The sequence below is a fragment of the Rhinolophus sinicus genome, linkage group LG05, assembly GCF_036562045.2.
Source record: "Rhinolophus sinicus isolate RSC01 linkage group LG05, ASM3656204v1, whole genome shotgun sequence".
Classification (NCBI taxonomy): domain Eukaryota; kingdom Metazoa; phylum Chordata; class Mammalia; order Chiroptera; family Rhinolophidae; genus Rhinolophus; species Rhinolophus sinicus.
Genome location: NC_133755.1, coordinates 57,672,286 through 57,698,545, shown reverse-complemented (window position 1 = coordinate 57,698,545; position 26,260 = coordinate 57,672,286). Strand labels below are relative to the sequence as shown.

The window sequence follows — 26,260 nt, the reverse complement described above, 5'->3', positions numbered from 1 at the left end:
AATGACTACATAATTTTTCTAATATCACAAAACCATGAACTGTTCGATCTTAGACAAGAATTGTGACCCTAACGTCTGGAATCTTTCATTCCTTTCAAACTTTATAAGCTTAATTAAAAGAAAGATAGTAGCGTCAGCTCATTGGAATGAATCAGTGCCAGGCAGTGTGGCAGGTAAAGTAAGAAGGAATAAGGGCATCTGTGAGCACAAGGCCACTTGCCATTCATCCTGTCACTTAGGATGGCAGCCTCCTCCATCTGGCCTCGTTAGAAACTTCATGGCATTGGGGGCTGACACACTTTATTTTGAAAAATGAACACTACCAGTCTGAGTGAACTCTACAACAGTTGCTTTATTTCAAGTATTTTATGTCTGCAGCCTAGCGGTAAAAATCACACGTTCTTGAATCAAGCCTGAACTTGAACTCTAGCCCTGATTTTCTATGGCCTTGTGCAAGTTTACTGGGGTGTGATGATAGAACCCACCACACTAGTTATAACAATAATGGAAGTTTATTACAAAAATGCAAATTTTAGTGAAATCGCTGATCCATAGAAAGTGTTTAATAAATGTTCACTCTTATTAGAATTATTATATTGGGCCATACTTCTGTATGTACTCATTTCTTCTTTCCCAGCAGAACTGAAGATGTCACAAATTCTAAAAGGTCTGAGAGGTTACCCTACTTCCTCACTACAAAAAGAGCCTGCCACAGTTTCACGGGGCAACAGTTTTACGGGATTGGGTATAATGGATTCTTTCATCCACATAGATCGATGTTATAGGACAGGAATTCAGCTTAGGGAACCTCTGTCTTTTATGCATAGCTAACATCCCTGTCCTCCACTCCATGGGAGATATTTAGTGTGTTTTGTTTTTTTTGTTTTGTTTTGTTTTAATTACTATACTGGTTAATCAGCATTCTCTCAGCTCTGAAGGGAAACTCTATCTTCTAAGTACGCAAGCAAACCTGCCCTTTGCCCCAGAGAGAGACATTATCTCAATTTCCAAGGCCATTTACTATAAAACACCCTTGAAGAGATAATCTGGTACAAAGGGCACTTAGTGCCTCAGCTCACAAGATGTGCAGAGATGTGAGAAACTGATGGAGAACTCTCTCTCAACACAATGTTGGTGAAAGTAGAGAACTGGCCAGTCACCTACAAGGCTGTATTCCCAGGGCTGAGAAAGAACAGGCCTTATTAGAACATAAAATATTTTTGTTAAATGAAAGAATTATAACAGCTGGTATAAATTTACATCCACAACTGCACTGTGAAAAAAACAAAAGTCTCATTATTTAATTTTATTTAAATCTAGGCCCTACGAAACTTAATGGTGAATTCAGGAGACCAGCCCTCCTCCCTTTTTAGTTACAAATAAGTCAGGTGTTTGTACCACACCTGAGAAAGGCCTTCTGGTATATGGTCACGAAGGATCAGAGCTCATTGTTGAAATTATACATATTCCCTTGCTGAACATAGGCCTGAATCTCTCCAGGTGCTGGGAATGTAGAGCCCCTAGGAGCACCTGCAGGACTTTTCCCTTTGTGGTCCTGCTGGGAAATGGCCATGGATTTGGTCTCCATAGGAAACCCAGTCTTCCATCAGCTTCTCCATCTAGTAAAACACTCCCACTTCTTTCTTCCTCTTCTCAAAAGTACTACTCTTCCCCTCTTCTTCTCCTCAATAGAGTGATTTCTTCAAGGAGTACATACATTTTCAGTAAAGAAAAAGCCTACATAACTAAGCAATCACACTACCCCTGAAGCAACCACACAAAGAGGAGAAGATGCAGGGAGAATGAGACAAATATTACCACCTCAAAACATTGCCCTGACCCATTATTACTGTTGACATAGCTATATAGGTAAGTACCATTTCTTTATTTTGCAAATCCTTGGGAACAGGAAGGATGAAAGGAGAGGGTTTAAAAAACAAACAAACAAAAAACCAGTTGAGGAATGTTTGGAAGAGTAATGAGACAAAAATCCTGGATTTAATGTTGGCGCCCATGAATAAGACTTCATGAGATTCTTGTTCACCACACAACTCAAACTATGACCCCTCACACTGTTAGCATCCACAAATAAGGTGAAAACCAATTAACAGATCTCCGATGGCCTCCTCTATATCTGATGGCTATCTTGGAGGCTGAAAATATTATTTAAATAGTTTTTCAATTCTACTAATGATTGTATTGGGCTAATTTTATATCTTTGGCCAATGGATCAGATTTCGTAAATCAAGAATCAAAGTATGAGATATGCAGATTTGCATGAATTCAAAATAAAAGATTCATTCAATTCTTAGAAAATAACGATATAAAAGGCTTAGTCAATCGGATCCAGCCAGTATCCACTCTTTAAATTTGAATGATCTGCAGAATATTTTGCTATTTCTACTTAAAAATAAGCCAGATGAAAATAATTATTTGGCCCTAGTTCCTATGGCTTGCCTAAAGCAGCTAATATGTCTTACTATGCCTACTATAAGTCTAAGTAATGATCAATACTAGAGACATTAAACGTTCTTAAGCATGATTGGAGCAATGTACTGTTAGCTCAATCAAAACTGGAAACTGAAGAAATAACCTGTTGGTAGGTACAGTTGGAAGCCAATAGCTAGATCTAGTTACAGTTTATCTGGCTCCAAAAATTCCCTGGACTTAGTTTGATTCCTAAATAATTTAATTGAAAAGTCACAACCCCATGTGTTTCTAACATTACAGTGAAGTTAGTTTCAAGAGATGTTTGAAGATCATTTATTTATTCAATAATTATTATTGAACTGCCTCAGTTCAGCAGTCCACAGTCTTCAACTCCTATTTGCATCGATAGCCACTCTTTCTGATGTTGCGCCCTCCCCACCACATTCAAATCAGTCTCCCAATAATCACCAATTACTTTCTTAATCACTAAACAGCAATGTTCACTCATAACTTCACTCACCGTTCCTGCGTCCTCTGACACTGTTAACTATTCTCTCTCTCCCTGATCTTTCTCTTCCAGTGCCATCTCTGACACCATTTTGCTTGGTGATTTTCTGAAGTACTTACACAGTTTTTAGCTGACACTCCTCTTTCCCTGCTCCCCAGGGTTCCATTTACTATTCTCCTTCTATAATTTCTACCTAAGATATTGCATCCACTATTACAATTTCAGCCACCACTGATATACCAATGACTACAAAGTCACTATTTATGATACAATTTGTACTCTGTTTTCCATAAGTACATTCTTTTTTCCAACTGTAGATAATCCCACTGATACCCATTTTTGGCTCTTTTCTCCTCTCACATGATCTGCTCTCCCTAACTGGCTCACATCATCCCAGGAGTTTAATTTCCACCTTTTCATCACAGTTTGCCAAATCTGCATGTTCAGCCCAAATGTCCTCTGTGCTTTGGAACCATATGCTCAGCGTTCCCTTGGGGCATGCCTACCTGCATGTCCAGGAAGCATGTCAAGTGCAAACTATCTAAATATTAATATACCATTTCCCCAAAGATCTGGCTCTCCTCTCACCATCACAATCGTAGTGAGTAGCCCCAGCATCCACAAGGTGGCCCAAGACAGAAACCTCTGTTTCCAAATTTTCCACCTGCCCTGTTTCTACTTACAACATGTTCTCAGTTCTACCAGAAAACAATGCACCACATTTGTCCTTTTCTTTATCACCAGTCCTGCCAGTACTATCATACAGACACAGTCCTTGGTGTTCCCCATGCCTCCTGTCTTGCTCATCTTCCCCAAAACACGCCCCACCCCACCCCCAAGTAATGCAGCCTTCATTCTGTTGCAATAAAGGCTCTGCTGACACGCAAACTGAATTAGATCACTACCCTGCTCAAATTTATCCCACGCTTCCCATAAGCCACATGATATAAAGTAAACTCCTTACACTGAGCAACAACATCCTTTGTGAGTTGAGCTTCAGGTTCCTGACTAGCCTCACCTGTCGCCATTCTCCCGGTGGCACTTTAAACTCGGGCATACTTGTTATGCCTCGACACTTTGTGCCTTCTCAGATTTCTCAGCATTTTCAAATGTTGTCCTCCCTTTGAAAGCCTTTCACATTTTTAAACCTGTAAAACTTCCTCGATCAAGTCTCATTTCAAGAGTTATCTCCTCTACGAACATTTCCCCGACTCACTTAGGGTTTACAAGGTGAATAGTAATGTACTATCGGTGAACCTTTTCCCTGCAACGCATCTGACACATAATACCCACCTCTGAGGACAATTATGAGATGTAATCAATTAACACATTAAAAAGGCTGCATTGTGCTGAGCTCCTAAGACCAAAAATCAACAAACAGCAGCCATTACCATTAACAATTGACATGGTATATCATTTCTGCTTGTGTTTGATTTTAAAGTCTTTAGAGCAAGAACCATGTCTTACCAAAAATTACAAATGTGGAGGATTTGTAATTTTTTTTTCCAATTGCTTTGTGTTTCTTTTTAAATTTAGGCGAGATTGGGTATGGAATGTGTGCAAAGAAGGGTATTAAATGAGTTTGAGTCTGCATAGACTGAGATTCAAGCAATGTCTGTGTTCAACAGAACATTGATATGTGGAAATTTTGATAATTTATACGATTCTACCCTGATCACTAAGGTCCATAAAGTGTGTGTATGTTTGCACATATATGTATGTATGTATATATGAGGTTGGCCAATTAAGTTTGCAAACTCACCCTAGAAAAACAGCTACATACCTCATTGCTAAATATTACTACAGTCACCTTCAAAGTATTCCCCTTGGGAAGCTATGCACCGACGCCAGCGCCTAGTCTACCCTTAAAGCAATTTTGGAACTCTTTTTCTGGAATGGCCATCAGAGCTGTCGTCGTATTACCCTTGATGTCCTGAACGTCATCAAAATGTCTTCCTTTTAATTCCTTTACCTTTGGGCAAAGAAAGAAGTCATTGGGGCCAGATCAGGTGAGTAGGGAGGGTGTTCCAATACAGTTATTTGTTTACTGGCTAAAAACTTCCTCACAGACAGTGCTGTGTGAGCTGGTACATTGTCGTGATGCAAGAGCCATGAATTGTTGGTGAAAAGTTCAGGCTGTCTAACTTGTTCACACAGCCTTTTCAACACTTCCAAATAGTAAACTTGGTTAACTGTCCAGTTAGTACAAATTCATAATGAATAATCCCTCTAATATCAAAAAAGGTTAGCAACATAATTGCAACAAGTTTGCAAACTTAATTGTCAGACCTTGTATATTCGAAGAGCAGGGAGGGAGGGAGAAGCCTTCAGTTGCCTGGTTCCAAGTCATGTGTCACCCAGACGCCCTGTCCTCTTGATACCTTCCTCCAGCAAAGGACAACCTGATTTCTAGCTAATAAATTAGTTTTCCCTGTTTTTCTACTTTATATAAATAAAATCATAGATTATATTCTCATGTGTCTGGCTTTTTTAATATTATATTTTGTGAGTCTCATGCATATTGTTATTACAGATGTATTAGTTCATTCATATTGCTACATAAATGCCATGTTTGAATAGATCACAATTTACATGTAAGTTCTGGATATATTTTGAAAGTAGAGCCAACAGAGCTTCAAGACAGAAGGGATGTGAGAATTTGAGAGAAGAGTAGAATGACTTCAAATATGGTCTGAGAAACTGGAACTGAGACATAGAAAGAGCAGGGGAAAGCGAGCAGGCTTGCGGGGGAAATGTGAATTTTTCACTTGAACATAAGTTTGAGATGTCTATTCGACATCCCAATAGAGTTATGTAGTAAAGAGCCAAATATACGAGTCTATAGTTCTGGGGGGGAAATAAATGGGAGAGTTACCTGGATAGAGCTAGTACATAAACCACGGAATATGATCAATTACTTAGGGAGCGAATTGCACCAGAGAAGCCTGTGTGGCCATGACTGTGCCATGCAGCACTACATCTCGTAGGGGTGAGTGGATAAATCTTACATCAACTTTAATTTAGACACATCTGGATGTGTAGGTCTTTAAGAATAAATGCGTGGAATATAAACATTGAACAACATAAAGCCAACTTCTGTTTTGGCTGAGTATATTTTCCTTAGACTTGGCCACTGGAAGGAAAGGAGGGGACAAGAGAAGTAGCTGCTGCTGTCACTCAGCAGGCACATGTCAGAGCTAAGGGACAGCGCTGTGCACCGTCACCCTGATCTGTTCCATTCACTTATTTCAAGATGTGCACAAGAAAAATGTAATGTTCACTTACTTTAATGATAAAGCTAAAACACCGCTGCTTAACATTATTAGCATGTTAAAATAGATGTTCCTTTTTGACAATAGCTGCCATTAAATGCACGGAGTAAGGCTCAATAAATACTGAATGAATACTTCCATAAATAATTCAAGAATATTTACTGACTGCTGTGTGAATTTCACTGTGATGGATGTGTGAAAGTTCAGAAGCCATGCTTACAGTCTAGTTGGGAAAATGAACAAATTCCATTAAGTGCATCAAGGTGTGTGTGTATGTGTGTATTTTAGGTGGGGGCGAGGTCATGGAAATAATCACACAATCCTAAAATTAAGATGGTGAACCCTGGAGAGGCTGAGGGCCATAATCAGCTCTCCTGTCTTGACCATAGGACAGCTTGTTATCATTAAGGGGGTGCTGGTGCCACGCTGCCATCCATCTCTGCTTGTGTGTTACAAAGCAAGGAACTTCGACATGGTGGCTGGAATGTTGACTTTTTTTTTTTATATCACTGTGTAAATTCCTCAAATTTTGGAAACAGTCCGTTGGTTTTCTTCCTCATACCAGCTTACTGTTAGTGCTTGTTCAATTCACTCAGCTTAAAAAAAAAAAGAAAAAGTGTGTTCAGGGTCAGCAAGGGAAGCAATTGAGGGAGACAGTAGAGGGATGGGAATGAAGGCAGTAGAATCCTGGAGATGAGCATGGCAGAGACAGCACTCATTACATTAAAAAACAAACAAACAAGATATAAGTGAAATTTAGGAGATTAGAGGGTAAGCCACTCTTTACACTGAGGCTTCTCCTGCAGGGTTTAATGGAAGCAATGTCACAAGATTGTGTGTGATTGAGTTGCTAAGTATAAAGAATAAAACCCACAGGAGTCCTGAGAAGATGAAAAATAATTGGATAATTTTAAGAGGAATTTTAGAAAAGGTGAATTTAAGAGGGGCCATGCACTCATACCTCTAGTAGAGACTTCACTTCTGTTAATTGGACCTGCCATCAAAAGGCCTCCCGCCTGGGACTGTGTGGCTAATTATTTTGTGCAATTGGCTGAGTCACAAATGTCATATGACTAAATCTAATTAACTAGAAAGCTTTGTGAGCCCCAGATGCTATCCCTGGAATCCTGTTGGCACAGGGTTGCTAGCCCCTTCCAGCACGAAGTTTCCCTAAGCGACTCTTTCTCCCTTTGGCATATTAAAGAACTTCCTTCAGGGTGGACAGAGGAACCCAAAATGTCAGAGTAATTCTAAAGATTCAAGAGAAAACTCTGTTTGACAGCTGACTTGAAATGGAAAAGTACTGAGCATAATAGCACACAACTGAGGGAATTAACTAGAAAAGAGGAAGGGCAACTGGCAAAAGAGGAAAACTGGCCCTGTGAAGATCAGAGGAAGAAAACGTAAGTTATAAAAGAGGTGATGTGGACTGAGTAAGAAAGTCAGTGTGTGGTGTGTGTGTGAGTGTGTGTGTGTGTGTGTGTGTGTGTGTGTGTGTGTGTCTGTGTGTGTGTTCGGGGGAGCGCGGTGCAAAGCCCGGTTTGCAAAATGTACAAGCCCACTGCCAGTAGACCACCCATTCCATCCCTTCTTGGCAAATGAATATGCATTCTTTTCCCCTGCCAGGCCCCAAACTGGTTCTTAGTTGAGCTAATGCCACTCAACAGCTGCTGCATTTTACCCAAGAGGCAGTTGCATTTCATTGTTGGGCAAAGTGATTCTTATGTAGAGATTGAACAATTAAGTATTTAGGCATCCTGCCCATGAAGGAAGACAGCCAGCATCACCACACAGCATTTGTGGGGAAAGAAAAGAAATGTTCTCTTCTGCAAAGTTAAATGAAAAAAAGGAAATCTTGAAGATGAGAGCATATTTAAAAGAAGGCAGGCAACAGTGCCTTGAAATAGCTAATCTCTTTCCAAATAAAAATTTAACATATACAATTAAGCACAGAGAATTATTTGAAACACATCCTAAGGAAATTTAGAAATTTGGCAAGCAACTAATGCTAAATACTTATCTGATGCCATTAAACTACATAATGATTTACTATAATTTATCAGTTATTATTTCACTTCAAGCACTATAAATCCACGTACAAATGTGAAATCCCAAAGAAAGTCTTTTCTTTTGAAACTAAACAGAGAAACTTTAACAGGGAATGAATTTGTTGACATAGTTCTGATTATTTTTAGAATCTCCATTAAAATATTACAGAGTAAACAATAAAGTATATTACAGTTATACTACAGTTAGTGAACAGTTTAAATTGTTTGAATTGGGTCTTCTGGTGAGGTTGGATATTTAGTAAGTTTAGGAAGGTATGACTTCAAGCTGTTGTCTGTTTTGCCTTCAAATGTAACAATTTCAGAACAGCTATTGAGTATACATGCATAAACATGAACGTGCAAGCACTCATGCATACACAAATATTGTTAAATAATAATAAAGTCTCAAAGTTTCCTTAAATTTGAATTCTGTGGAAAGCTGCTTCCTTTTATTCTTTTTTGTTCCAATTCAGATACTTTTACATAAAGCAGCTATCAGATACTTTCTGATCTTCCAAATGTTAAAATGTTAAAATAAATCACATTGTTATTTAAGGAACCATTAATTAGTGTCACCACATAAGAAGATGTCTGGTACTGGTTTTGGCAGGAAGAAAGGAGAGGTTCATCCCAGCGGACATCAAGCCCTCCCTCACTCTGTCCTACACAATGTCCCAGCCACAGAATGCCTCTCACTGTTCTGTCTCGCTTCTGCTGGAGCACAGGCCCCAAGAAACCTTGTCTGAGCTTCTGGTTTGACCTCTTGTCAATTTCTATTACATAGAGAGCCTACAAACCTAAGATCCATAGCAAAGGAAATGGCTTCATCCTTGGTCATGGGTCCTTTAGAGGGGCAATGAGCATTCAATGATGACTGCTAGACCCGTTTCAACACTCAGCACATACCAAGATCAGTTTAGTGTGTGCGTGTGTGTGTGTATATATATATATATATATATATGTATATGTATATGTATATGTATATGTATATGTATATGTATATGTATATGTATATATATGTAAATGTACATGTGCAAATACATATGCAAATATATATATATTGGCAAATATATACATAGGCAAATATATATATAAGCAAATAGACACACAAACACACACACACACACACACACACACACACACTTAAAAACTGACTTGAGTAGTATAAGAACTTGGTAAATATTGGCTATTCTTATAGAAGAGAAATCATTCAGTTATTGACAGATTGCTTTTGTTTTAGATCACTATCTAGGTAGGGGCCCCAGTAACCAGCTGTAGAGTAAGTAGTGCTTGTTAGATTCCCATGAATGCCACTCTAAAATTAAGATAAATTCCCTCCTCTTCAACTGCTTATTGTGTGGCTTAAATCCTGGCACCAAACCTCTGGTTGGAAAGCTGGGCCACTTTCTGCACAGACGTGTTTTACCCCAGCTGGTGCCCAAGCAGCACTGAGGCTAACCTGCATAAATCAAGTTAATTATTCTAAGGGAGGATTTTCATTATTTGTAAAGGGTTACTCACAGATTATACTCTCAGCTCTTTATGAAGAACAATTCAATTTGTACCAAGGTGACTGAGCTCTTTAACAAATGCTATGTGCCCCTGGCTCAAATAACTAAAAGAATTAAGCATTAAGCTAATTCTTTTATCTCCTAGGCTACATAATCAGGAAATGTATTATCTGTGCGATATAAGAGTAGCCTTTTGTCTTCAATTTAAGAAGACATAATATCATTACAAAATTATATCACTGTTTCCCTGCTTTTGAAAGAGGAGTAACAGAATGATGAAAGATATTCAGTTGGAATTTTAGAATTATTTTATGATATGTGTCTTTGAATTCCTGGATGTGTGGATATATTTGGCAATGATTCTATCCCAGTGGAGCTGATGACGGCTTCTGGCTTCTGCCATCACCTAATTGAGTGATGGCTTTTAAGTTATATAGTGCTTTCCCCCCTGCTTATTATGCACTTGACTTGTCTTAGTACTTCAATGCTGCTTTTTAAATAATATATGTTTAGGAAGCCCTTAGTTATTGTGAAGATAACTGTTACCATTGTAATTACTTTGGTAATGTCCAGACATCATCATGCCCAGAAGAATCACGTAGTACCTTTCTACTTTTGGATCCTAGTTATTCACTATTTATTTAAGAAAAAAAATACCAATGGGCCTCACAACAGAATTTGTTAGGCATTGAAGTCAGACATATACAAACAAAAACCAAAAAATCTGTCCTTACACTTAATAAACTAGGCAAATAGCAAAGACTGTCCTATGAAGTCAGTAATGTGACTGGGTAGAACAGGCAAAGGAATTCCAGTGGTGGTAGGTGACAAATCAAATTTGAATTTTGTATGGATTTCACATTTTTAAATTCCAGTTAAATGATAGTTTATTGTTCTTCATTAGTCTGTGCCTGAATGCCTCTCTTTCTGCTCGACTAAACTTTTGGGACTTTAATTTTCCAAATCTTCAGATCATAGAACAGGAACACAATCATATAACTCTTGTCTATTTATAATTAATGAGTAACTCCCAGGGTATGCATTTAGAAGACATTTTCCTTACTCACACCCTCACTACCCCTAGAGAATATTTTGAGATTTGAATTTAAGCGCTTCCTAATTTTTTCAGTTAGGAGGAGGATTTACGAGACTTATCTAACAAGTTGAGAAGCTACAACAATAAATAAAGGTCTCATTACCATTCTGGAGTAGTATTTGGCCCGTGGTAGAAATGTACATAATAAAAACCATGTAGGCGGTGATACCAAGCAAGAAACTCAAGGGTAAAGATAAAGAACAGAAAAAAATTATATTTCTGTTTGTTCTCAAAATATAAAAAAATGCCCTGAAGTACCTATATCCCACCTATCTTCTACTTCACTGTTGCATCCCAATGGGCCTCAGTTTTCATTTTAAAACTATGCTAGAACTTACGTGAATTCCCCTTTAAATTTCAACACTCTATGATCCTTTGTATTTGTCCACTCTAAGTTGTAGCCTCTTGAGAAATACTAATAACAATGATGCCAAAATACTTCCAGTAAATCATTATATGGTAGCATGGTTAAAAGGAAAAAAAAATGAAAATAGAAAGCAAATAAACATTAAAATAGATATAATGGCCTGCATCCTTTGTAATCACACACAATCCATAAAAATGCAGAATCTTTAACAAATATTTTTTTTAAATCCAGGGCTTTTATTACTTCTATCAGAATTGCTTTCTGAACTGTCATTCATGCCTTATCGACTATCCCAAATGGCAGAAACCCAACACTGTCCATCTGTCAGCAGCTGCTGCCGTTCATTGTTAAGTCTTTCCTAAGTATTACAGGCTTCCCAAGCATTGCATTGCTCCAATTAGATGAGCTAAGCAGCATTAAAGACACAGTCCAACCACAAATGGATGGCTTTCAAATATTCATTAATGGTAGACATCACCCTTCATGTTATTGACGCAAGCTGAATTATAGGGCTAATTCACCTTTTAAAGTTATAAACGTTCAGGGGAAGAGGAAACATTTCCCTATGCCGCGAAGTTTAGGAATCTATCCCTTTGCTAGTAAGTTGAGTAAAAGTGAAAGGAAATAGGCTCAGAATACCTGATTGGGCCAGAGACTTTACACAGACTGAGTACTTTTGTTGGGTTCATCTCAAAAACAATAATCTAACAGCCCTGTTTTGTGGATATTAAATGATTTCATATAGCATTCTTAGTTCAGTCTTATTGTCCGATTTGCTCATAGCCAGCCATGCCTTCTTCTCAGAGCCACTTCCCAAAGCTCTCATAAGAATGGTGCCTTCACCCACTACTATTCACACATGATTACCCAGGGAGTTGCCGTTATTTTTCTGAATCCATCCATGGCACACAATGACTAGAACAAGGGTGTCACAGTTACCTATTGTTGCATTAAAACAAACAAACAAAACAAAACAAACAAGAAACATACTCTAAAACTCAAGGATTTAAAACAACGACCATTTGTTATTTCCATGACTCAGGGGGTTGTCTGAACTGACCCATACAGGCACATTCAATTAAGAGGTCAAAAGGCTGAAAATGGCCTCTCTTCCATTTAGCCACTGCACTAGCTGGGGTTTAAGATCGGCTGAGATGGCAACACTCCTTTTTCTATTTAGTCTTTCACCTCAGGGTCATCATGCCTTGGTTTTCTCAAGTCAGTATTACAACATGGCAGAATCAAAAGATAGAAAGCCTGTTGAGACTTGTGTGAAAAACTCAGTCATTGTCTCTTCAGCCACAATCTGTTAGTCAAAGCAAGTCATAAGGTAAGTCCAGATTCCAGGGGTGGGGACATCGATTCCACCCCTTGATGAGAAGAGCAGTGGAGCCACACTGCAAAGGAGAATGGGAGGACTCCTGGCAGCCATCTTTGAAAACAATTTACCTTAAGGGGTGGAACCGTATCAAGTTGCTCCTTAGTACAGCAGCTAGATTTTAGATTTTATCCTAACTCATACTAAGTGGCGAATTAACTCTGGCTCTCCCTGGTTGAAACTCAGATTGTGTTGGTATCCATCTGGTGCTTCATGGGCAGAAAAACAAAAGGTAGGTATTAATATGGAAAAAAAAAGTTGGACACATATCAGAAAGGGATAGAGCTGAGACACATAGAGACTCGTGGCATTTCAGCCCTTGTGTCCAGGTTTCTATGAAGCTCCTCAATGGGCGCCTTAAGAAACTCGTCAATAAAATACATTCCCCTTTTACTCAAGCTAATTTGGGTTGACTTTTTGTGACCTGTACCTAAAAAAAAAAAAAAGCCTTAACTCACACAGATTGACATACATACGTGTGGGTGTGTATTATTATATTCATGATATTCATGTGGTTTTCAGTTCATGCTTTTGTGCTGTTCACTCCAATTTTTCCAGTTTTTCATGGCTATTTCCACATTACTGGATGCCATTTGAAGTATTCCAATTTATTTTCTGGAAGGAAATGGACTTGGAAAGCTTATGGGGAAGAAAATGATAACTAAGCAAGTTCTATACCTACCTAATCCAGAGTGAGATAAACTTCCTAAAATATTACTTTACTTTTGATAGACCATCTAAAAATGCGACACTTAGGTTTCTGAACATTTGACAGTTCATTCTAATATCACTGATCGCCTAATATGAGACAAGCATGGTATTATTCATTGGGTACATAAAGATGAGCAAACACGCCCTGTCCTCATGATACTTATGGTCAAGGCAGGGAGACAGTCAGGTTTAAGCACCAAAACATTATTGGCCAAACAGGTATGCAGGTTGGTAGTGTGCCCATAAGATGCATTCTGCTTCCTCCATTCTTTGGAAGTATTACCTGGACATTCGGCCAGCCAGCCAAATATGTCACTTCCCAGCCTCCTTTGCTGTTAGTATAACACTGTGATTAGGTTCTGAATGGTAGGATGTGAGTGGTACTGATGTAGGCCCTTAAGACTATGAGGTCTGTGTTCCCCTGCCCACTGTACCTCTTTTACCAGCTGAGAGACGGCAAAACCTTGGACCAATAAGTGTAACCCACATGCATATGATGGGCTGCCCCCCAGAATTTGACCAGTCATTCACCTCTGGACTGTTACCTAAGAGAATAAGAAACTATCCTGTTGTCTTGTTTTAGGCACTGTATTTTTGCATCTTTTGGTTACAGCAGCTTAGCATATACACATTAATTCCTTTGACATTAATGAAAAACTAGTTGTGGAAACAAAGACATTTGAGAAATTGACTCTTCAGGGAAGGAGTTTAAGGTATGAGGGGACCTGCTGAACGTCATTTCTTTAACATCAAACTGATTATGGTCCCTACCCTTTTTGTTTGTATTCCCAGGGTTTAAATGAACATCTGAAATCTTATAGGTAGTTAATAAATATTAGTGAAAGGAGAGAAAGAAGGAAGAGAAGGAGAGAAGGAGGATGGACAGAAGGAATAAAGAACACACAGAAATCAATTCCAGGATCTCACAATATAGAAAGTCTTTTTTGCCTCCACTCCCCAGCCCCAACACCAAAAAGGAAGGAAGGAAGGAAGGAAGGAAGGAAGGAAGGAAGGAAGGAAGGAAGGAAGGAAGGAAGGAAGGAAATTATTAACTTGGGGGACAGCTCATTATACCATGAAACATATGAAATTGTATATCATATAACATAATTTTTACAAGGATGTGATCATATTCACAAGTCTCCTATATATAATTTGTTTATGTGAAAAAAGGCTCAAAGAGAATTCTCAGTTTAGAAGAACACTGTGTATCAACAAGTAAGATAATGACTTCTAGAATCCACACTACTTTTAAGTTCTATAGTTCTACTATCAGCTTAATGAATTCTGACTTTTCAGTATATTGTTCTAATTTTGATAGCCTCTACAAGAAATAAGTTTACATAAAAGGATACATTTAAAAAATAAGCTCAATCACACACTCCTTGGTATTTACCAAAGGAGATGAAAACTCATGTCTACATGAAAACCTGTACAAGGATGCTTATAGCAGCTTTGTTCATGATTGACAATTTGAAAGCAATCAAATCGTCCTTCAGTACATAAATAAATAAACTGTGTCCATCCAGACAATGGAATATTGTCCATCACTATAAAGAAAGGTGCTATCAAGCCATGAAAAGACATAAGGAACCTTAGGCTCTCTGAGGCTCCCCACTCTCAACTATAAAATGAAGAAAACAGAAAACATTACGTAGCTACTTGAGTGTAAAAAAGAACAAATCTATCTCTCTCCGTAATCAGAAGTGTAATGAGTAGTGTTTTATATATCCTGTTCTCTATGTTGATTTATAAAATGGATTGTTCATGTTTTGAATATGCTAAAGATTTATATTTGCTTTACTAATATGAAGCAGTTATATATATCCTGAATGTGCCTCAGTGTAGACAGTGCTTTGATGAGGATGCCTGTGCAACTTTACCCTTTCCTTACCGAAGTTTACTGCTTTGGCGAAATTACAGAGACCGTTACTTTCCTTGTACATCTCCTAAGTACGTGACTGCCTATATTTTTGTTTAAAAATGCTCTGCTCCCAGTGCTTTTGTTGTTGGCTGTTAGGTTGTTTGTTGCAGTTCTTTTTCTGCAGTTTAGAGGCCAGTAACCAAATCACACATATGGTACCATGTTAGGCTCTAAAAGGAGGGAGCCATCTTCCTCTAAAAAATTCTTAGACTCTAGACAGGATTTCCCAACCTCGGCACTACTGACATTTTGGACCGGATCATTATTTTGTATACGGGGCTGTCCCACACATTGTGGGATGTTTAGCACCATCCCTGATCTCTACCCACTCTATGCTAGTAGGACGCATAGTCCCAATTGTGACAACCAAAAATGTTTCCAGGTATATAGTCAAAATGCCCCATGGAAACAAGGGGCAAAACTGTCCACCCTTCTAGAGCTAGGTTGTCTAAACAGGTATTTAAAATTAAGTGAAATTAAATCAAATTAATAATGCACTATTTCCGCAGTTACACTAGTGACATTTTAAGTGCTCAACGGCCTCATGTGGCTAAGTAGCTACCATATTAAATAGCACACATACAGAACATTTCCATCACTGCACAAAGCTCTACTAGACAGAACTGCTTAAAAATTCCAAGGATATGACAAAAGTGTAATAATAACAAAGGAAAGAATAATAACGGCACCATTCCAGGATATCCTCCATTACGAAACTCCTAATTATGCAGAAGACCAGTTCAAATTAAATTTCTTGTATAAAGCCCTCCTCAACTCATCCATTAACAAGAAGTCCCAAGAAGCTGATTTCCAATAGTTCAAAATGTAACTAATGCTTAAAGATAATTGCAAAACACGTAATTATTGGGTAGGTACAAAGATAGAGCTGGGGTACTGGTTAATCTCTACTAATAGCAAATTAGAAAAGATTGTGAAAAGAATATGAACCAGATATATAATCCAGACATATCTGGAGACTTGATTTAGCTAAAGACCCTGTTGTTAAAACAGCCACAAGATGAAAAAAATCAATTAACTTATGGGGGGTTTCACTTCAACGAAACCAGAAGTGGCCTGCAGAGCCATCCAGCTTTGAGCACATCAGTCCTTTGAGCATCTTAGCCAGCTGGCCCAAAGGAAATTTTTTGATTAAAGAATCCTCCTTGTTTCAAGATCAAATGTGCCCTCAATATAGTGAGACACTGGCGTAGGGCCACATTTAATAAGCCAGAGGATGAGGACAACCTGAACTCAAGATTTTTGTATTTTTATTAAAGGAAAAAAATAAATAAAAGAAGGAGGATCCTAGTAAAGAAATTTTAAGAACATTCACACAACCTACTTCCAGCTTCACAAAAGCCTAGGCTGGGCTCTTAAGGGCCATGGTGTGACTGTGTGAGTGTGTGTGAGTGTGTGTGAGTGTGTGTGAGTGTGTGTGTGTGTGTGTGTGTGTGTGTGTGTACGTATAGGGAACACCTTTGTGTGTGCAAAGCTTCATATTTAATTAATCTCTTGAAAACAGCACTGGCGTTTTCCTGAAAATCTTAATCCCCAAACTGAAGAATAATGCTTCCTTGTATATTTGACAATTTTAGGCATGTGATGCTATTGTGGATTCACTGATTTAGAAAGTAGTTATTGAATATCTACTATGTCCTGCTTTAAGACAGGAAGACTGGATAAAGACCCAGTAATGAATTCATTTAAAAAATATATTCCTATTAAATGCAACATGGATTCTGGGCATTGAAAACATATACAAATAAGAATTTTCACAGAGTAATTATACACTGACGAATGGTAGAAGGGCAGAAATGAGAAAGTGTGCAAGTAGCATAACACCAAACAGGACAGAATAGGCCCCGTTAGTCACAAAGTGTTAAGGCTGCACAAAATGAGAAAGATCACATCGCACTGTGGGTATTCGGAAGCCTTTTTAGAGGTGGCCTTTAAACTACATGTTGAGGATTAAATAGGATTTTGCCATATTCCCGTCGGACGCTCTCGCTCTCTCTTCCCTTCCCTTCCTTCCTCTCCCTCTCCTTCTCCCTCACCCTCCCTCCTTTACTCCCTCTCTTAAATAAAAGAGTCTTACTCAACCTGCATATGTAATTTATGTTTTAACAAGCTCCCCAGGCAATTTTAAGGTATATTGCAACTTGAAAACCATTTAAGTAAAAGAATATTCAAAAATATGTGGTCAAGGGATACAGCTAATTTAGATGTTTTAGGAAAAAAAGTATGAATGACTTATGTCTCTGACAATGTTTAATAAATAGAGGAGATAACTCTTTTCTTCTCCTGTAATTTTTAAAGAAAATAAACATCATTTCAACCAATGGTCATCAAATGTTTACTGAGACAAACATTGAACTACGGATTTTCATATATATATATATATATATTACCTCATTGCATCAAACCATACTGCACAAATACATTTTCAAGGATAAATTTAAAACCTGTTAAGTCTTCTTGTTGAAGGATGATGGAAGAAAGAAATAGCACTGATTCTTAATTTCCAGTTCTTTTGCCTGACCACTGCCATAACCTCTGATTATTCCTGCCACTTCTAACAAACACACTTACTATGTATCACAGGTATCACAAGAGGGCCTCCAAGCAAAACTAGCCTTTGTCACCTGGGGTTTTGGTGCCCATCTCTTCCCAGCTTGGTGGCTCCTAAGTTAGCTTATTATCCCTTGTGCTGAGATGGATTCTGTGGTCAGCTCACGTCCTAACCCCTGGGACCACATTCTGGTTTTCATTTTCTTAGGGAAAGGGAAGTTTAACAGATGTGCTGTTAAGATCCTAGTCCTAGAATTCTAAGGAGTTGTCTAAGCCACTGACTTCTTTCTCCTGTTTTCTGGACCACTCTCTGAACCTAAAGCTTATTCTGTGGCCTCTGGAAAACCAATAAGTTTTTTTTCTGAAGGGCCCTGAAACTTATCAAAGAATACAAATTCTGCCTTTGTTTTTTATGAATGAGTTACTTTTATTTCTTACAGGTGCAATTTTATGAACTTTTATTTTAATGTTCAACTCACAAGGGCTAAGGGCTGGAAGAAACTACCCCAAACCTCAATAATTTAACACAATGAAAGTGTATTTCTCTGTCTTGCCATAGTCCAATGAAGGACAAGTGTGGAGATGGGGAGACTTGTTTATTTAAGGGCCCAGATCTTGCTTCCTAGGGCCTCAGTCTTCCACTGAATCATCTTCCTCACTTAACATGAAAGATATAACAGAAGTTAGAAGATGGTATGGGTGTTTTAGGGGCTGGGATGGTAAATGGTATGCATGATATCTGTCAACATTCTATGGGCTAGAGCCCGGTCACACGGCCTCAGCTGACTGCAGAGGACCCCGGTAAACGTAGCTTTCCTTCGGGCCAGGAGGAAAACAGAACAGTTTGGTGAGCAGAGTCTGCCATCATATGTCATCATCATTAATATCTACTATTATACATTTTAATAATAAATCACTATTTGTCTACCCGATTTATTATCAATTGTGAACGTTGTAGGTTGTTTATATAATGTTAGTGATTCACAATTTTTCAACAGTATTTTTGGCTTAAATGTTTCAGTTACTAAACTTCAACATATGTATACCTATATGCAACAATTCAAATGTAATTCTCCACATACTCATTGCTAATGTAAACACACGATATGTTTTCATTAGGTTGAATGTAACTTCATTAGTGATGTGTTCTGTAGCTCTGTGGTGTTGAAATAACTGAAAACATATGGCTAAAATACGTAAAATAAAATTACTGAGTTTTCTTCAATCTTACAATATAGTATTTTTCATACGAAACTTTGCTTATGAAGTAAAAGGTGATTCATAAGTGTTGCCAACCGAAAGTTATTACTAATATAAATTGTTCAATTAATTTCTCTCCACTAGAGAGTAGGGATTGGTAGTCTAAAGTGTCTTTTACCCTCCTATGCAGACCTACTAGGACAGTCACCTAACTGTGTAACTATGTTTCTCTGAAGATGCAACCGTCCGTTCTGTCCTGAATACATTTCACTGTTCCCAGTCTTCAAGGGGACAGGGAGTGGATGGAGTAGGATATTGCCTTAACATGAGTCCTAATATATCCCATGTACCACACAGCCAACAAAAGCTTAGAAATTTAACTTGTACTGATTTGATTACTTCATATTAAACAATACAGAAAAAAAAAAAAAAGTGTTCTACCTGAAAACCCATGCTCTAGCCCTGATCCTCCTCTAATGTGCTGTGGCATCTCATACATCTGATGGGCAATTTCTAGGAGTACAATTTCTCCTCTTTAGAATACCAGGAAACAATGCAACTTCAAGTTGCTTTTTAGATCAGAAATTATATGACTCTGTGACTGTGGCTGTATTATAAAAGAAATGAAAGAGCTCATTGGATCATATTAAGTTTGATGATGACTAGCACAGAAGTGGAAAAATGATGCTGCTATGCAGAGATGCTAGAAAACTATATGAGAAATAGTACATGGTTTAGGATTTCCACTGCATACGCTACTTTCTACCCTACAATGCCCTTTGAAATAAAAGAGAAAGACAGGATATAAACAGACAATATTGACAGTCAAGGTCATACATAAAGTCATGAACTCCAAAATAGTTATTTTCTGGATGGAAAAGGCAATGAAGGGAAAGCTACACAGAAACAAACTGAGCATCAACGTGTACAATAAATTCAAACCCATTTCTGCTGCATGAAAGAAAAATATCAGAGTCCGTGAAAGATGAATATGAAGTAGAATTATTCAACTAAACAAGGTAAACTAAACCAGGAAGAAAGACAGCAACATTAAACTCATTCTACACCTGAAAGATTTGTCTTGAGCTAGTAACTTTAGTTTACCACAGAGGTATACAAATTGAAGATTATACGTAAAGCAAACAGACCAAAAATATTAGTGGCATAGGTTTGATTAAGAAGGAAAGAGAGTGGGATTGCAGGTTGGTGCAGCCACAAAGGAAAACAGTATGGAGGTATCTCAAAAATCTGAAAATGGAACTACCTTATAATCCAGCAATTCCACTCCTAGGTATCTATCCGGAGAAATCCAAAACTCCAATTCAAAAAACTTTATGCACTCCTATGTTATTGCAGCACTATACACAATATCCAAGACATGGAAACAACCGAAATGCCTCTCAGTAGATGACCATATTAAGAAACTGTGATACATTTATACAATGGAGTATTATGCAGCCATAAAGAAGAAAGAAATCTTACCAGTTGCAACAACATGGATGGACCTAGAGAACATTATGTTAAGTGAAATAAGTCAGACAGAGAAAGAGAAATAGCATGTGATCTCACTTATATGTGGAATCTAAAGAAAAGAATGAATGAATGAACTAATCAGAAACAGTTTTGGAGACAGAGGAAAAACTGAGGGTTGCTAGATGAGTGGGGGGATGGGGATAAGGGGAAAGGTGAGGGGATTAGAAAGCACAGTCAGTAACCACAAGATTGCCACGGGGATACAAAAGTTAATTTGCGGAATGTAATCAATAATGTTGTAAAGATTTTGTAGGGTATCTGATGGACACTTGTCTCGTTAGGGAGACCACCTCAGGGATGATGGTGATGCCTGATCACTGCACTGTACACCTGAAGCTGAAGCTCAAAAATAATGAATGTGAACTACAAGTTTATATATATATATATATATATATATATATATATATATATATATATGCATATATGTATGTACGTACATATGTGTATATATATATATATATATATATATATATACACACACACACACACACACACATATATGGTTACAAGAAGCGGAGCACAGCATTAGGAATAAAGACAGTGGAAATGTAATGGCTGTGTGCGATGTCAGAGGGATAGAGGATGGGGGGAGGGGGGTAGACACAGTGTGAGGGATATAAATGATGTCTAACTATTACATTGTTTTGTGCACCTGAAACTAATAAAAAAATAAAATAAAATAAAAGAAGGAAAGAGAAAAGGGGGTAGGGGGACCAAATTATTATCTAAATTGCCAACTACAAAACTATCAAATAACAAGGCTGTTTCTAAACATCTGAAAGCGACAAAACCTTACTAAAGTACAACTCCAAATTACTCGCTCAGGAGCATTTGGGTTAAAGTTCTAGTAAACTAATAGCTAATCCTGGAAACAAACAAAACAGTGTGTTCCAATCCTGTAGGAGATATTCAGAATCAAAATAAGCAATATAAAATTGTGTGGCTACATGAATTATGGATATCTAACCTTCATTAAAACTACATGATATAAACTCAGAGAAATTGTCACCACAGCTCATGCTTAAGCAGTCTCGATGACTGATGCTGTGGAAGCCATGCAGTTTACTTGAGTACCTGATGATATCATCCAAGGCATGCAAACTTCAGACCAGGAAAATCTATCAGATTGTCACTGCCTGCCTTCCTTCCAGCAAAAGAAGCTTTGAGCCTTACATCTAGAAATCTTCTCAACTGATAGCCTTACAAACTCAGAAACTGGTTTCTAATTGGCTCTGATCACTAACCTTTGTTTTTATTTGTTTTCATAGGTATCCCTCTTATTAAACACCTGAGTGCCTGCTTACACAATACAGGTCTCACTTTGGCAGCCCATCTGTATCACTACCTCCTGAAACGAGACTCAGCAGTTTGAGTGAACTTACTCTCAGGACTGAATGCTTGGATCAATGAAATAACGGAGCAATCTACAAGGTAGCTTCTGGAATCTGAAACTTTTGTTTCAAGTTTCAAAGGAAGGACTGAAGGGAACCAAAATTTTGCCACCCTGAGGCTGTTTTTTAGGATATTGACTTTAAGAAACAAAACTCAGAAAGAAACTTTGACTCTATCCCTCCACCCTCCTCTCCTGCCTAAGATAAGAGATTCAGACAGAGAAACCTGCTTTTTAGGAAGGGAGACTGGGCTTAATCATTTTAAGAATTTTCACACTAGCATTAGTCAGGAAGACTCCAAGCCTGTTTGCTAGATAGCCCCTGTGCCCCACTGTTCCTGAGTTGCCTACCAAACATTTTCTGCAGTGTATGTTCTGCTCTTTCTCAGCTACCTGTAACTGCCTGTAAACCGCCCATTCTCATGTCTGAAATAGAATACCCCTTCCTCCACCCTTTCTCCTTTGTCCAAAAATGTCCTATATACCCAGTGTCTCCTCAATGTCTTTGGAATTTTCATACTCATGTGACTTCCCCATGCACGTGTATTAAAACTGTGATTTTCTCCTGTTTAAAAAAAAAAAAAAAAAAAAAAGATGATTATTAAACTCATATAAGTACACGCTTCAGAATTTATCTTTTACTTGGAAGCTGAACATGGAAGTAAAAGAGCAGATTAGAAAGACACTCAATTATTTTAGCGATTATATTCATTTTAACTGAGAGAGAACATTATAAATTAAGCATAATGTGAATTAAAGGATGCTAATTTTTAACTAGGTCCTGCCTGAAAGCTGGAAGAAGTAGGTCAATTATCTTCAAACTGTTTCTAATACTTATTTTATCTTTATTGTTTAAGCTCCAGAATACTGTTTGAAGAGTGGACCTTTTGCAAAGTTGAAAACAAAACTAATAAAAGCACAAAATTGACTTACTATCTTAGGATCACGACCCCTAAACAATGTAACCATCTGTTTCCCAGTGCCAAAATAAGAGATTCAGGAGGGGCCTCTGCATGGTGTCTCTTTTATTTAAAACAATGTCTGTATGTTACTTTTCCCCCTCCTGTCTTCTCTGGCACTTGTCTTGCCTTCACAATTGGAATGGGAGCCCTCAGGGGCCCAACAATGTCTTGGTTGACTAAACAACCTAGGACACAGGCAATCAACACAATAAGGCATCCTACCAACAGGAGAAAATATTTGCAAACCATGTATATGATAAGGGGTTAATGTTCAAAATACACAAGGAACTCATACAACTCTACAGCAAAAAAAAACAGATAATCCAATTAAAAAATAGGCATAGGACCTGAATAGATATTTTTCTAAACAAGACATACAAATGCCAAAAACTCAAGGTACTCAACATTACTAATCATCAGAGAAATGCAAATCAAAAGCCACAATGAGACATCACTTTACACCTGTTAGAATGTCTATTACCAAAAAGGCAAGAGATGAAAAATGCTGGTAAGGATGTAGAGAGAAGAACCTTGTGCACTGTTCATGGGAATGCAAACTGGTGCAGCCTCTATGAAAAACAGTATGGATGTTTCTCAAAAAATTAAAATTAGAACTACCATATGGTCCAGCAATCCCATTTCTGGTTATTTATCCAAAGGAAATGCAATCATTATTCCATCGAAATATGTGCACCCCCATGTTCACTGCAGCAGTATTCATAATAGCCACACATGAAAACAAACTAAATGTCTACTGACAGATGAATGGATAAACAAAATGTGGTATATATTTGTGTGTGTATAGGAATAGTATTCAGCCTTCAAAAGAGAAGGAAATCCAAAAGAGAAATAAACCTTGAGGGTATTATGCTAAGTAAAACAAGTCAGACAAGGAAAGAAATACTGTATGATCTCACATACATGTGGATTCTAAAAAACCTCAACTCATAGAAACACAGAGAAGATTAGTGGTTGCAAGGGGCTGGGGACTAGGGAATATGAGGGAATGTTGGTCAAAGGGTACAACTTCCAGCCATAAGATTAATAAGTTCTGGGGATCTAATGTACAGCATGGGGAGTAGAGTTAACAATGCTGTATTCATATCTGAAAGTTGTTAAGAGAGCAGGTCATAAATGTTCTCACCGTAACATCAACAACAAAAGGTAACAATGTAAGATGAAGGATGCGTTAACTAACCCTGTTTGGTAAACATTTTGCAATGTATATGTGTATCAAATCTTCACATTGTATACCTTAAACTTACACAATGTGGTATGTCAATGATATCTCAATAAAGCTAAAAGAAGTTTAAAAAAAAAAGTGGCACATAGTCTTAATTCTCTTGCTCTTCCTTTAAAAAAAAAAAAAAAAAAAACAAGAGAAAAATATAACTTTAAAGAGATTTAGAGAACATTTCATTTGAAAATATTGTTTCTTAGGCGATATTTTAAGACCAGAGATAAAAGCTTGCTTAGAGAAACACAGCTTAATTAATGACGAAGCCATCCTGCTTCCCTTCTCTTGAGGAAAACAAACAAAATGCAGTAGAGCTCTCAGCAGGTTATTAAACTAAAAAGAGCAACCACTTATTATTTAGAGCTTCTGACATGGAAAGGTGACATATAAGAGCCACAATTATGTTTTAAACACCATATCTTAAATTTATTAGGTATTATTACAGATGACTGCTACTGTTTCAATGGAAGTCCAAAGAGAAATAGGTCAATATTTTTGGTAGTGACATTTAAGAAATTACCAAAGCAGTAAGTTCATAAAGCCCGCAATAGGATGTAAACCAATTAGCTTTTCTTTTCTGCTTATCCTAAAAGATCATATTCTAATGAATGTAAATATTTAATACTTTTGAACTTTCATCCCTTAAATACTCCCCTATGAATCTGCATCAGTGAACTATATAATATATTATAAGAAGCAACAAATTGAAGCCCATTCAAACACAGTGCACATTTTAAGGGCTTTTTAAAAGGCAATAACATTAAATACTATTAAGCTTTAAAAAGACAAGCATACTTGAGCTCAAACTTCATTCCATCCATGAGAGCACAAGGAGTGCAAAGAGAACCTGGAACTAATAGGATACTTTTATGCCAATTATATTTTTACTGAAAAATAGAAACTACAAAGAGAAATGGCATAAACACTGAAAATACGGTATTTCAAAAACATGCATCGACTTACACAGCACTAACTATGTTTAGACACTTAAAATAGAAGGCCAGATTGACTTAATAGCACCAACAGATTTGAGTTATTCTTTGGTTGTTAAAAGTATTTTTTGGGTCTGGCCCGGTGGCTCAGGTAGTTGGCGCTCTGGGCTCCTAATTCTGAAGGCTGCTGGTTCGATTCCCACATGGGCCAGTGGGCTCTCAATTATAAGGTTGCCAGTTCAACTCCTTGAGTCCTGCAAGGGATGGTGGGCAGCGCCCCCTGCAACTAAGATTGAACAGGGCACCTTGAGCTGAGCTGCCTCCCAGATGGCTCAGTTGGTTGGAGCGCGGGCTCTCAACCACAAGGTTGCCAGTTCAATTCCTGGACTCCCACAAAGGATGGTGGGCTGCGCCCCCTGCAACTAGCAACAGCAACTGGACCTGGAGCTGAGCTGCACCCTCCACAACTAAGACTGAAAGGACAACAACTTAAAGCTGAACGGCACCCTCCACAACTAAGACTGAAAGGACAACAACTTGACTAGGGGAAGAAAAAAAAAGTCCTTGAAGTACACACTGTTCCCCCATAAAAGTCCTGTAAAAGAAAAAAAAAAAAAAAGTATTTTTTAAAATATAACTTCAAATAAATCATGCCCACATTTCATTAAACCTTTATTATTATCCACATTGAAATAATACAAAATATGAACCTAAAACATGGATTTAACCCAAAACAGAAAAATTACCTAAATTTTTTCTTTAAAATATATGACTTTTCAGCTTACCTTCTAAGTTTCATAAAGGAAATATCGTGCCTTTAAAAGCAACTTCATATTCACATATTCAATTTGAAAAAATGATTCATGTTTTCTTAAATTCTTTCATTCTGACATTTATCTAATTCTTAAATATTTATGGATTAGATGGGACTAGCATTATTACTTGACAAACAAGAATTCTGACACAAAATGACTGGTTTGAACCAAGTCACACAAGTGGCTTTTGGCAGGCCTGAACCTCCAGTGTCTACAAGAAGTACATATGGAAAAACGACAGGGGAACCTCCCTCTTGGGTGTCTATGCTACAGCCATGTCCATTTGGTAGGTTAAGGGTTTTTCAAGATAAATCCATCATCAAGTGGCAGCCTATGTCGAAAAGCAAGCTCATAAACACTACAATACCATGGAGTTCT

At 37.7% G+C, this 26,260-nt stretch overlaps 1 protein-coding gene across 8 annotated transcripts in view; it reads right to left on the bottom strand.

Moving 5' to 3' along the window:
* Positions 1-26,260, bottom strand: part of CTNNA2 (catenin alpha 2) — a 1,048,744-nt gene that overhangs the window by 798,464 nt on the left and 224,020 nt on the right. The window lies entirely within an intron of this gene.